Here is a 14,999-nt window from a genome sequence, read left to right on the forward strand (position 1 = left end):
TTAAATTTTGCTCATTGCACACGCAGAATGAAAGACGTACACAATTTTGCCCATTGTACAGTAGAACTGTATTGGAGGCGTGACTTGTGTTTTTAAGGAGACGCAGCACAGGTGCACATAAATAACGCCTTGGTGCTGGGCGCAGCCTCCTGAGCGTTGTTATTTGCTGTACAGGAGTCTGCGCTATTGTGATCCCTTGGCCATGCGCTCTGAGCGCTGCCTGTCTTCTCACCTCATTTCATGTTGGCCGGTGCGGTTACCAATGGCCATGAATCCCAGACCCGCAGTGTCTTTTAATAAAGTCACACTGCAGAGCTGGGATTTGTGGCCTTGCGCAGTAAATATATTTGCCGCTCACACATGTCCTTACACCTGCTTCAGACTGGGTGGCCTCAGCTGATGCTTATCGCCTGCCACAGCCATGAGGCCGCACAGTCTGAAGAAGGCGGAAGGAGATGAGTTAAGACAGGCGAACATATGCACTGCACATGCCCATCAATCACACCCTCGCAGTCAAAATATATGAGACAACGAGGGGCGTTGTGTCAGGGCAGGGCGGACGCACAGGCACAGGCAGCCAACCAATTATGTCAGAAGACGGGCAGCGCTACCAAGGGGGGTGCTGCGTATCATTAAAAAGGAAAGTCACACCTCAGGGACACTGTAATGGTCTGTAATGAGACACATTTTGTACGTGTTGAGTTCCATGTGGGCAAGGAGAAAAAGTCAGCCACCTTGTACAAATGCAGCAGTACTGCTGTACAAGGTGGCTGTTATACATAGAAACACCTGGGGGGGGCAGGTTCCCTTTAATTTCAGTTCAGGTGCCTGCATGGCGTTTGCAGGTCACGTTGCCGGCTACACAGCAGGGGAACAGCTGGCGGTGCTGAACCCCACTAACACATTGGCTGGTGTTTTTCTCTGTGCAGCTAGCACTTCCGGGCCCCAACTGGCGGTGTTAGAGCCCAGGGTCAGCAGGAGGAGGAGAGGAGCAGAGTGTAGGCCGCAGCCTGCACTGGTGGCAGCTTTTGGTCTGTTGTGCCAGCGTGGCTTGTGCTGGACACGTTGCCGACTACACAGCAGGGGAACAGCTGGCGGTGCCGAACCCCACTGACACATCAGCTAGTGTTTTTTCTGTGTAGACAACACTTCCAGGTGGCAACTGACAGTGTTGAAACCCAGGGAATCAAAGAGGAGCAGAGTGTAGGCCGAAGCCTGCAGTGGAGCAAGTTGAAAGGGAACCTTTAACCCCCCCCCCCCAGGAATTTGTTGCTGAAAGAGCCATCTTGTACAGCAGTAATACTGCACATGGAAAATGGTGGCTCCTAAAATTATGCTCCTTGCAAACGCTGAAGTACACACTCATATAATGTGTCCCCTCACACCGTCAAACCGTCCCGGAAGTGGGACTTTCCTTTGTAATGTGACACAGCACAGCCGTCATTCCAACCCCCTTGGTGCCGTGCGCCACCTCCTCAACGTTGTTTGGTTCTGTCACGGAGCCCGCGCTGTAATGGTATCCCTTGGCCATGCACAGTTAGCGGTGCCCGTCTTCTGACATCATTTAGGTGTCAGGCTGGCAGTGCCTGTGCGTCAAAGCTGCCCGAGATCCAACCTCGCAGTGTCATCTAATGTAATCCCACTGCTGGCCAGGGATCCATGGGCATGCGCAGTGCATATCATCGCCTCTCACTCACCTCCTTCCTGCTTCTTCAGACTGTGCGGCGTCACGGCCGTGGCATGCTATTAGGGATCAGCTGACGCCGCCTAGTCTGAAGAAGCGTGAAGAAGGGGAGTGAGAGGCTAGTATATGCACTGCGCATGGCCATGGATACCAGGCCCACTGTGGTATCACATTAGACGACACTGCGAGGTGGCATTTCGGGCAGCGTGGACGCACAGGTGCAGCCAGGACGACAACAAATGATGTCAGAGGACGGGCAGCGCAAACTGTGCATGGCCAAGGGATAACATAACAGCGCAGGGTCCATGACGGAATCAAACAACGCGAAGGAGGCAGCTCACAGAGCCAAGGGGGTAGGAATGACGGCTGTGCTGCGTCACATTACAAAGGAAAGTCCCACCTCCGGGATGGTTGGACGGTGTGAGGGGACACATTATATGCGTGTGTAGTTCAGCGTCTCCAAGGAGCATAATTTCAAGAGCGACCTTTTCCTTGTGCAGTATTAGTGCTGCACAAGGTGGCTCTTTCAGTAACAAACGCCTGGGGGGGGGGGGGCAGGTTCCCTTACATTTTTGTCGTGCCAGCGTGGCGGTCGCATGACACGTTGCCAGATACACTGCTGGGGATCAGCTGACGTTACTGAACCCCAATAACAGAGGAGCGACTGTTGACTGTGCAGACAGCACTTCCAGGCACCAACCAACTGGCGGTGTTAGAGCCCAGGGACAGCAGAAGGAGCAGATTGGAGGTATTGCCGCACACAGCTGGGGATCAGCTGACATTACTGAACCCCAATAACAGAGGAGCGACTGTTGACTGTGCAGACAGCACTTCCAGGCACCAACTGGCGGTGTTAGAGCCCAGGGACAGCAGGAGGAGCAGAGGAACAGAGTGTAGGCCGAAGCCTGATTGGAGCAAGTTGAAAGGGAACCTTTAACCCCCCCCCAAGACGTTTGTAGCTGAAAGAGCCATCTTGTGCAGCACTAAGGATGCAAAAGGAAAAGGTTGCTCTTTTAATTATGCTCCTTGCAAACACAGAAGTAAACACTAAAAATGTGTCCCCTTATACCGTAAACCCATCCCGGAGGTGGGAATTTCCTTCGTAATGGGACGCAGCACAGCTGTCATTCCTATCCCCTTGGTGCTGTGCGCTGCCTCCTCAGCGTTGTTTTAAGCTGTCACGGAGCCTGCGCTGGTCTGTTATCCCTTGGCCATGCCCAATTTGCGCTGCCTGTCTTCTGACATAATTTGGTGTCAGGCTGTCAGTGCCTGTGCGTCCACGCTGCTCCAGATCTCACCTCGCAGTGTCGTCTAATGTAATCCCACTGCGGGCCTTGGATCCATGGGCATGCACAGTGCATATCCTCGCCTCTCACTCCCCTCCTTCCCTCTTCTTCAGACTGTGCGGCGTCACGGCCGTGGCATGCTATTAGGGATCAGCTGACGGCACACAGTCTAAAGAAGGCGGAGGGAGATGAGCGAGAGCCCGAGGTGAAGATATGCACTGCGCATGCCCATGGATCCCAGGCTCGCAGTGTGATTCAATCAGAAGACACTGCGAGGCGGGTTCTCGGGCAGCGCGGGCGCACAGGCGCAGCCAGCCTGACACCAAATTATGTCAGAAGACAGGCAGCGCAAATTGGGCATGGCAAAGGGATAACAGAACAGCGCTGGCTCTGTGACAGCTTAAAGCAACGCTGAGGAGGCAGCGCATGGCACCAAGGGGGTAGGAATGACGGCTGTGCTGCGTCACATTATGAAGGAAAGTCCCAGCTCCGGGAGGGTATAACGGTATCAGTGAACACATTTTATAGGTGTTAAGTTCTGCGTGTGCAAGGAGCTAAACTAAAAGAGCTACCTTTTCCTTGTGCAACATTACTGCTGCACAAGATGGCTCTTTCAGTAACAAACGCCGGGGGGGGGGAAGGACAGGTTCCCTTACATTTAGGTTGTTGTGCCAGCGTGGCGGTCGCAGGACACATTGCCGGCTACACAGCTGGGGATCAGCTGATGTTACTGAAACCCAATAACACTGGGTCGTATGTTTTGACTGTGCAGCCTGCACTTCTGAGCCGCAACTGGCAGTGTTGGAGCCCAGGAATAGCAGTTCAGGTGGTAGAAAGATGAACACATCAGGAGACCTGGATGACACCCAATTACTTAATCAGGCAGAGGAGTGGCAAATTCCTGCGAGATCCAGGCCTGGTTCATTTTCAAGAAAGTAAGCCGGTCAACGTTATCGGAGGATAGTCGCATGCGACGTTCTGTTAGTACACCACCTGCGGCACTAAAGACACGTTCCGATAAGACACTAGCCGCAGCGCAAGCCAGCACCTCCAATGCATACTGGCTTAGCTCTGGCCATGTATCCATCTTAGAGACCCAGAACTTGAATGGGGAAGAGCCGTCTGGGAGTACAGTAAGAGGGCAAGCCATGTATTCTGTCACCATCTGACGGAACCGTTGCCTCCTGCTGACTGGAGCCGCCGGTGATGGTGTAGACATTTGGGGCGGGCACACAAAAGTTTGCCACAGTTGTGCCATACTGGGCTTGCCTTGGGCAGAGGCACTGCTTCTGCTCCCTCTTTGTGCAGGGCCTCCCCCACTGCCTCGACGCACTGAGCTGCTTTGTAAAGCACTAGCAGCACTCCTCTCAGTTGGACTGGAGAAGATGATGGAATTCACCAGTGTGTCGTGGTACTCCCGCATTTTACGCTCCCGGGTCAACGCTGGGATGAGGTTTTGGACGTTGTCCCGGTAGCAAGGATTGAGGAGGGTGAACACCCAATAATCAGGCATGTTGAGAATGTGGTCGATGCGGCAGTCGTTTCTCAGGCACTGCAGCATGAAATCCACCATGTGCTGCAGACTGCCAACTGGCCCAGAAACGCTGTCCCCTGCTTGAGACATGATCTCTGCCCGCTCGTCATCACCCCACCCTCGCTGTACACACTGACCACTGGACAATTGTCTCACTCCCTCCTCTGGATGGAGCTCTTCCTGCTCCATTGACTCCTCCTCATCCTCCTCACAAAGTGGCCCCTGCGTACCCCTTTGTGAGGAACCACGTGGCGCTGACTCTCCAGAAGCTGATGGAAAAGGTGACTCCTCATCCTCCACCTCTTCCACAACATCATCCCTTAACGCTTGCAAAGTTTGTTGAAGCAGGCAGATAAGGGGGACAGTCATGCTGACTAGTGCATCATCTGCACTTGCCATCCGCGTGGAATAATCGAAAGGACGCAAAACCTGGCAGACGTCCTTCATAGTGGCCCACTCTGTGGTTGTGAAGTCTGATCGGCGCTGACTGCGACTTTTTAGTGCCTGATGCAACTGGTAATCCATTACTGCTTGCTGCTGCTCACACAACCGCTCCAACATATGTAACGTGGAATTCCACCTGGTAGGTAGGTCACATATGATGCGGTGTTCTGGAAGGCGGAATCGGCGCTGCAGAGAAGCAATGCGGGATCTTGCCAAGCTGGAACGCCGCAAGTGAGCACACTCTAGGCGGACCTTGTGCAGCAGTGCATCAAGATCCGGATAGTCCCTCAGAAAACTCTGCACAACCAAATTGAGCACATGTGCCAGACATGGGATGTGAGTGAGGTTGCCAATGGCCAAAGCTGCCACCAGATTTCGGCCATTGTCACACACTACCATGCCTGGCTGGAGATTCGCTGGCACTAACCACACTCGCTCTCCTGCTTGATGGCATTCCAGAGCTCCTGCGCTGTGTGGCTTCGATTCCCCAATGAAACGAGTTTCAAGACGGCCTGTTGACGTTTGGCCACGGCTGTGCTCATGTCGGTCATAGGTAAACGTTCACGGGTCCATGTGGAGGTGGATTGTGACGGCTCCTGCAGCGATGATTCTGAGGAACTTGAGTATGAGGAGGAGTCAATGCGTACAGACTGGATTCCTGCAATCCTTGGAGTGGGCAGGACACGTCCTGCGCCACTCGCACGATCTGTACCTGGCTCAACAACATTAACCCAATGGGCAGTGAGGGAAATGTATCGCCCCTGTCCATGTTGACTGGTCCACGCATCGGTGGTGAGGTGGACCTTGCTACTGACGGCGTTCAGTAGCGCGTGTTTTATTTGTCCCTCCACATGCTTGTGCAGGGCAGGGACAGCTTGCCTGCTGAAGTAAAAGCGGCTGGACACCTTGTACTGTGGGACTGCCAATGCCATCAAGTCACGGAAGCTGTCAGTCTCCACCAGCCTGAATGAGAGCATTTCCAGGGACAGAAGTTTGGCAATGCCTGCATTCAGAGCCTGTGCTCGGGGGTGGTTGGCCGAGAATGCCCGCCTTTTCTCCCATGCCTGTACTACCGATGGCTGTAGAGTAGACTGGGAGTGTGGTGCTGTGGGTGGAATTACACTAGGTCTCTGGACAACAGTGCCAGAGGTTCTTCCATGGCGATCCTGGGAGGAAGCCAAACCAGCTGTGCGTGAGCTGGAGGAAGAGGCAACACGAGCTGAAGAGGTGGTAGCTGCCGCTGTTGGTTGGCCTAGGTCTTCAGTGTGTTTTTGTAACTCCACCGCATGCCTGTTCCGCACATGTTTCCACATATTTGTGGTATTGAGGTTGCTGACACTTTTACCTCTTTTGACTTTCTGATGACACAGCTTGCATTTGACAAAACAAATGTCATCTGCAACTGTGTTAAAAAAGGACCAGGCACTTCAAGTCTTGGGAGTGCCCTTTTTGGCTTTTGAAAGAGACAGGCTCCTAATGGGTGCCGAAGTGGAGGCTACAGGCTCCACAGTCTTCCCCCTCCCTCTCCCTCTTTGGCCCGTAAGGGGAATCTCTTCCTCAGAGCTGCTCCCACCACCTTCCTGTTCCTCACGCCACGATGGGTCAAGGACCTCATCATCTCCACTACTCTCTGCCACCAACTGCTCCTCCTGGGTAGTCTCGGCAGCACAGTACGCACCAGAAAGCGGCACCTGAGTTTCATCATCAGATGCGTACTGCGCTGTGGTCACCGCAGGCACTGGCCCACCCGCCTCTTCAGAGTCAGAGAGACAAAGCTGTTGGGCATCACTGGACACTGCCTCTTCTTCCATTTCTCCAATGCTGCTTGGCTGGCCCCCTGTTTCCAAGCCAAGAGATTCAGAGAACAGAAGTAGAGACAGCTCCTGTCCTGGGCTCTCTGACTGCCTGGCCAATTTGGCAGGTGGTGAAGAGACAGATGGCTGCTCTCCAGTGGTCTGTGCCTGAGAGAATGTGGCACTAATTGAAGTCAATGCCGATGCGTTAGCTGCCATCCATCCGACAACGGCTTCAATTTGATCTTCACGCAGCAGCGGTGCACGGCGCTCTCCGACAAAGCTGCGCATGAAGGACTGTTCCCTGCTGAAACTGAGTGATGATGAGTCACCGGTGCCCGCAGCAGGCACAGAATCACCACGTCCTCTCCCTGCTCTTCTCCCTGCTCCACGCCCACGACCCTTACTCCCTGCCCTCTTCATCTTGGTTGACAGATAAAGATAAGCAGAAAAGTACTAAGGCCTTAGTGTGCTTATTCCTGAAATGCTCCTCCTAACAGGTGTAAGAAACACTAATGTTGTAAAGTGTGGACTAGACTTTATTATTGATAAAATGTGGCCTACACAAGTGTTAAGTGGTGTTTGGTGAACTTTACTTTTTTTTTATACAGATCGGGCTACAGAGCGACTTTAACACACACGGGGACCGTGCAGACAGCCGTAAACGGCGCTGCAAGGCCCAAAAACCCTCCTCTAGGTTATCCTATGTAGTGTTTTTCCACTATTTAGCTGGAGACGGTTGGAAAGACACTAATAGGAAATTTTTTAAACAATTTTCAACTGGCTGCACTATTTGAAAAAAAGGAAAAGTTTTTTCACGGTATGAGGCAGTGACGCACCCTGAGCTGAATCCAACCGGCTGTGGCTGCACACAGACTACAGGGCGAGCTGCGCTCACACGGAGACCGTGCAGACAGCCGTAAACGGCGCTGCAAGGCCCAAAAACCCTCCTCTAGGTTATCCTATGTAGTGTTTTTCCACTATTTAGCTGGAGACGGGTGGAAAGACACTAATAGGAAATTTTTTAAACAATTTTCAACTGGCTGCACTATTTGAAAAAAAGGAAAAGTTTTTTCACGGTATGAGGCAGTGACGCACCCTGAGCTGAATCCAACCGGCTGTGGCTGCACACAGACTACAGGGCGAGCTGCGCTCACACGGAGACCGTGCAGACAGCCGTAAACGGCGCTGCAAGGCCCAAAAACCCTCCTCTAGGTTATCCTATGTAATGTTTTTCCACTATTTAGCTGGAGACGGGTGGAAAGACACTAATAGGAAATTTTTTAAAAAATTTTCAACTGGCTGCACTATTTGAAAAAAAGGAAAAGTTTTTTCACGGTATAAGGCAGTGACGCACCCTGAGCTGAATACAACGGGCTGTGGCTGCACACAGACTACAGGGCGAGCTGCGCTCAAACGGAGACCGTGCAGACAGCCGTAAACGGCGCTGCAAGGCCCAAAAACCCCCGTCGAGGTTATCCTATGTAGTGTTTTTCCACAATTTAGCTAGAGACGGGTGGAACACTAATAGGAAATTTTACAAAAAATGTGCAGCAGGCTGCACTATGAGCAAAAAAGGACAATGGATAGCACTGTATGAGGCAGTGTGAACCCCCCCTGAGCTGAATACAACCGGGTATATGGCTGCACACAGACTACAGAGTGAGCTGCACACACACACACACAGAGACCTTGCAGAACGCTGATAAAACAGCGCTGCAAGGCAAGAGCAAGGTGAACAGTGAACAACACACAGCGTTTTGCTAAATTAGCCTTGAGAAAGCAAAATAAAGCAATTAGCTATCTCAACTGGCCCTCAGTTAGAACACAGCGTCCTGTCCCTAACTGAAATCACAGCAGAGTGAGCGCAAAATGGCGGCAGCGTTTTTTATAGTGCAGAGTGACATCATTTTAGCAGCCAATCACAGCCTTGCCAGTACTTACATGCCCACCATGCTAAACAGGATGTGCCCACACTTCCATTCATTCCTCATTGGCTGCTGCGTGCAGTTTGAATTCTGGGAACTTCCGATTCCGGTATCCGATAAGCGGGAAGTATCGGAATTTGGTATCGGAATTCCGATGCCGCAAATATCGGCCGATACCCGATACTTGCGGTATCGGAATGCTCAACACTACTCATCATTAGTAGGCACACTTAAACTGTTAGAGTTAGAATCTTAAAAAAAAAATCCAGAAAATCACATTGTATGATTTTTATATAATTAACCCCTTAGTGACAGAGCCAATTTGGTACTTAATGACCGAGCCAATTTTTACAATTCTGACCACTGTCACTTTATGAGGTTATAACTCTGGAACACTTTAACGGATCCCGCTGATTCTGAGATTGTTTTTTCGTGACATATTGTACTTCATGTTAGCGGTAACATTTCTTCGATATTATTTGGAATTATTGATGAAAAAAACGGAAATATGGCAAAAAATTTTAAAATTTTGCAATTTTCAAACTTTGTATTTTTATGCCCTTAAATCAGAGAGATATGTCACGAAAAATAGTTAATAAATAACATTTCCCACATGTCTACTTTACATCAGCACAATTTTGGAAACAAAATTTTTTTTTGTTAGGGAGTTATAAGGGTTAAAATTTGACCAGCAATTTCTCATTTTTACAACACCATTTTTTATTAGGGACCACATCACATTTGAAGTCATTTTGAGGGGTCTACATGATAGAAAATAACGAAGTGTGACACCATTCTAAAAACTACACCCCTCAAGGTTCTCAAAACCACATTCAAGAAGTTTATTAACCCTTTACGTGCTTCACAGGAACTGAAACAATGTGGAAGGAAAAAATGAACATTTAACTTTTTTTTGCAAACATCTTAATTCAGAACCATTTTTTTTATTTTCACATGTGTAAAAACAGAAATGTAACCAAAAATTTTGTTATGCAGTTTCTCCTGAATACGCCAATACCCCATATGTGGGGGTAAACCACTGTTTGGGCGCACCACAGAACTTGGAAGTGAAGGAGCGCCGTTTGACTTTTTCAATGCAGAATTGGCTGGAATTGAGATCGGACGCATGTCACGTTTAGAGAGCCCCTGATGTACCTAATCAGTGGAAACTCCCCACAAGTGACACCATTTTGGAAACTAGACCCCTTAAGGAACTTATGTAGATGTGTGGTGAGCACTTTGAACCCCCAAGTGCTTCACGGAAGTTTATAACGTAGAGCCGTGAAAATAAAAAATCGCTTTTGTTTACAAAAAATGATCTTTTCACCCACAAATTCTTATTTTCACAAGGGTAACAGGAGAAATTAGACCACAAAAGTTGTTGTGCGATTTCTCCTGAATACGTAGATACCCCATATGTGAGGGTAAACCACTGTTTGGGTGCACCGCAGAGCTTGGAAGGGAAGGAGTGCCGTTTTTTTCAATGTAGAATTGTCTGGAATTGAGATCGGACGCCATGTTGCGTTTGCAGAGCCCCTGGTGTGCCTAAACAGTGGAAACCCCCCACAAGTGACACCATTTTGGAAACTAGACCCCTTAAGGAACTTATCTAGGTGTGTGGTGAGCACTTTGAACCCCCATGTGCTTCACAGAAGTTTATAACGTAGAGCCGAGAAAATAAAAAATCGAATTTTTTCTACAAAAATGATTTTTTTGCCCCCAAATTTTTATTTTCACAAGGGAAACAGGAGAAATTAGACCACAAATGTTGTTGTACAATTTCTCCTGAGTACGTCGATACCCAATATGTGGGAGTAAACCACTGTTTGGGCGCATCGCAGAGCTTGGAAGAGAAGGAGTGCCGTTTTACTTTTTCAATGTAAAATTGGCTGGAATTGAGATTGGACGCCATGTTGCGTTTGGAGAACCCCTGATGTGCCTAAACAGTGGAAACCCCCCACAAGTGACACCATTTTGGAAACTAGACCCCTAAAGTAACTTATCTAGATGTGTGGTAAGCACTTTGAACCCCCATGTGCTTCACAGAGGTTTATAACATAGAGCCGTGAAAAAAAAACTCGCATTTTTTCTACAAAAATGATCTTTTTCCCCCAAAATTTTTATTTTCACAAGGGTAACAGGAGAAATTGGACCACAAAAGTTGCTGTGCGAAATCTCCTGAGTACGTTGATACCCAATATGTGGGGGTAAACCACTGTTTGGACGCACCGCAGAGCTTGGAAGAGAAGGAGTGCCGTTTTACTTTTTCAATGTAGAATTGTCTGGAATTGAGATCAGACGCCATGTCGCGTTTGGAGAGCCCCTGATGTGCCTAAACAGTAGTAATCCCCCACAAGTGACCCCATTTTGGAAACTAGACCCCCCATGGAACTTATCTAGATGTGTGGTGAGAACATTGAATGCCCAAGTGCTTCACAGAAAATTAGAATGCAGAGTCGTGAAAATAAAAAAAAAAATTTTTTCCACAAAAAAGATTTTTTAGCCCCCAAGTTTTTATTTTCACAAGAGTAACAAGAGAAATTGGACCCCAAAAGTTGTTGTCCAATTTGTCCAGAGTATGCTGGTACCCCATATGTGGGGGTAAACCACTGTTTGGGTGCATGGCAGAGCTCGGAAGGAAGGAGCTCCGTTTTGGAATGCAGACTTTGATAGAATGGTCTGCGGGCGTTATGCTGCGTTTGCAGAGCCCCTGATGTACCTAACCAGTAGAAACCCTCCACAAGTGACCCCATTTTGGAAACTAGACCCCCCAAGGAACTTATCTAGATGTGTGGTGAGAACTTTGAATGCCCAAGTGCTTCACAGAAGTTTAGAATGCAGAGTCGTGAAAATAAAAAATATTTTTTTTTCCACAAAAAAGATATTGTAGCCCCCAAGTTTTTATTTTCACAAGGGTAACAGGAGAAATTGGACTGCAATAGTTGTTGTGCAATTTATCCCGAGTACGCTGATGCGCCATATGTGGGGGTAAACCACTGTTTGGGCGCACGGCAGAGCTCGAAAGAGAAGGAGCGCCGTTTTCGAATGCAGACTTTGATAGAATGGTCTGTGGGTGCTATGTTGCGATTGCAAAGCCCCTGATGTACCTAAACAGTAGTAACCCCCCACAAGTGACCCCATTTTGGAAACTAGAACCCCCAAGGAACTTATCTAGATGTGTGGTGAGAACTTTGAATGCCCAAGTGCTTCACAGAAGTTTAGAATGCAGAGTCGTGAAAATAAAAAATATTTTTTTTTCCACAAAAAAGATATTGTAGCCCCCAAGTTTTTATTTTCACAAGGGTAACAGGAGAAATTGGACCACTAAAGTTGTTCAATTTATCCTGAGTACACTGATGCCCCATATGTGGGGGTAAACCACTGTTTGCGCGCACGGCAGAGCTCGGAAGGGAAGGAGCGCCGTTTTGGAATGCAGACTTAGATAGAATGGCCTGTAGGCGTTATGTTGCGTTTGCAGAGCCCCTGATGTACCTAAACAGTAGTAGCCCCCAAGTGACCCCGTTTTGGAAACTAGACCCCCAAAGGAACTTATATACCGTAGATGTGTGGTGAGAACTTTGAATGCCCAAGTGCTTCACAGAAGTTTATAATGCAGAGTCATAAAAATAAAAAATATTTTTTTTCCACAAAAAAGATTTTGTAGCCCCCAAGTTTTTATTTTCACAAGGGTAACAGGAGAAATTGGACCCCAGAAGTTGTTGTCCAATTTATCCCGAGTACGCTGATGCCCCATATGTGGGGGTAACCCACTGTTTGGGCGCACGGCAGAGCTCAGAAGGGAGTTTGGGTTTGGAGACCCCCTGATGTACCTAAACAGTGGAAACCCCCCAATTCTAGCTCCAACCCTAACCCCAACACACCCCTAACCCTAATCTCAACCCGATCCATAATCCTAATCACGAACCCTAACGATAATCACAACCCTTACCCCAAAACAACCCTAATGTCAACCCTAACCATAACCCTAATCAAAACCCTAAATCCAACACACCCCTAATCCTAATCTCAACCCTAACCTCAAACCTAACCCTAATCCCAATACACCCCTAATCACAACCCTAACCTTAACCCTAATCCCAAACCTAACCCTAATCCCAAACGTAACCCTAATGCCAACCCTAACCCTAATCCAAACCCTAACCCTAATCCCAACTCTAACCCTAACTTTAGCCCCAACCCTAGCCCTAACTTTAGCCCCAACCCTAACCCTAGGGCTACTTTCACACTTGCGTCGTTTGGCATTCCGTCGCAATCCGTCGTTTTGGATAAGAAACGGATCCTGCAAATGTACCCGCAGGATGCGTTTTTTGCCCATAGACTTGTATTGCCGACGGATCGTGACGGATGGCCACACGTCGCGTCCGTCGTGCACTGGATCAGTGTTTTGGCGGACCGTCAGCACAAAAAAATGTTCAATGTAACGTTTTTTTGTACGTCGCATCCGCCATTTCTGACCGCACATGCGTGGCCGTAACTCCGCCCCCTCCTCCCCAGGACATAGATTGGGCAGCGGATGCGTTGAAAAACTACATCCGCTGCCCACGTTGTGCACAATTTTCACAACGTGTGTCGGTATGTCGGGCCGATTCATTGTGACGGCCCCGTACCGACGTAAGTGTGAAAGAAGCCTAACCCTAAATTTAGCGCCAACCCTAACCCTAAATTTAGCCCCAACCCTAACCCTAAATTTAGCCCCAACCCTAACCCTAAATTTAGCCCTAACCCTAGCCCTAACCCTAATCCTAGCCCTACCCCTAGCCCTAACCCTAGCCCTAACCCTAACCCTAGCCCTAACCCTAACCCTAGCCCTAACCCTAGCCCTAACCCTAGCCCTAGCCCTAACCCTAAACCTAGCCCTAACCCTAACCCTAGCCCTAACCCTAGCCCTAACCCTAACCCTAGCCCTAACCCTAACCCTAGCCCTAACCCTAGCCCTAACCCTAGCCCTAGCCCTAACCCTAAACCTAGCCCTAACCCTAACCCTAGCCCTAACCCTGGCCCTAACCCTAACCCTAGCCCTAACCCTAGCCCTAACCCTAGCCTTAACCCTAACCCTAACCCTAGCCCTAACCCTAGCCCTAACCCTAACCCTAGCCCTAACCCTAGCCCTAACCCTAGCCCTAGCCCTAACCCTAACCCTAGCCCTAACCCTAACCCTAGCCCTAACCCTAGCCCTAACCCTAGCCCTAACCCTAACCCTAGCCCTAACCCTAGCCCTAGCCCTTACCCTAACCCTAGCCCTAACCCTAACCCTAGCCCTAACCCTAATTTTAGCCCCAACTGCTCTTCTCCTGCCGGCCGGCAGATGGAGACAGATGGCGGGCGCACTGCGCATGCGCCCGCCATTTTCTTTTCCCCGGCGGCCAGGAGGAGCAGCAGGAGGACCCAGGGACACCGGTGGGTATGATAGGGTCCCCAAGTCCCCCTATTTCTCTGTCCTCTGATGTGCGATCACATCAGAGGACAGAGAATTGCACTTTGCTTTTTTTTTTTGTGGTCGCCGGTAAACAGTTAATTACCGGCGATCGCAAAACAGGGGTCGGTAAAACCGACCCCGATCATGCTCTTAGGGGTCTTGACTACCCCCGGTAGCCGAGACCCCAAAGATTCTCCCGGGGCTGGCCGGCGGGCGCACTGCGCATGCGCCCGCCATTTTGAAAATGGCGGCGCCCATCGGGAGCCACGAGGAGCACCGGGGGAGACAGGTGAGTATCGGGGGGCGATCGGGGACCCCTTTTCTCTGTCCTCTGATGTGCGATCACATCGGAGGACAGAGAAATTAAAAAGAAATCGCGTTTTGGTTTTTTTTGCGATCGCCGGTAAACGGTTAATTACCGGCGATCACAAATGCGAGGTCGGTACAAAACCCCCCGAATCATGTTCTCTGGGGTCTCGGCTACCCCCGGCAGCCGAGACCCCGGAGAAAATCCGACTCTGGGGAGCGCTATTTACTTTTTCCACAGTGCCGTTAATTAACGGCGCTGTGGTTTAAGTACCCTTAGCGGCCGCCGTTAAAAGGCGTATCGGCGGTCGCTAAGGGGTTAACTTGCATTTTATTGCATCAAATAAGTATTTTATACACTAGAAAAGCAGAACATAATATTTGGATATTTGGTACAGAAACCAATATTTGCAATAAGAAGGTCAGATGTTTCCTATCCAAGCTTGCAAATTCTGCAGCAGGGATTTTGGCCCACTCCTCCAGATCTTTCAGATCTTTCAGGTTTTAGGGTTGTCGCTGGGTAATATTGAGTTTCAGCTCCCTCCAGAGATTTTCTATAGGGTTCAGATCTGGAGACTGGCTGGGCC

This window comes from Ranitomeya imitator, chromosome 1 (genome assembly GCF_032444005.1).
Source record: "Ranitomeya imitator isolate aRanImi1 chromosome 1, aRanImi1.pri, whole genome shotgun sequence".
In the NCBI taxonomy this organism is placed as follows: domain Eukaryota; kingdom Metazoa; phylum Chordata; class Amphibia; order Anura; family Dendrobatidae; genus Ranitomeya; species Ranitomeya imitator.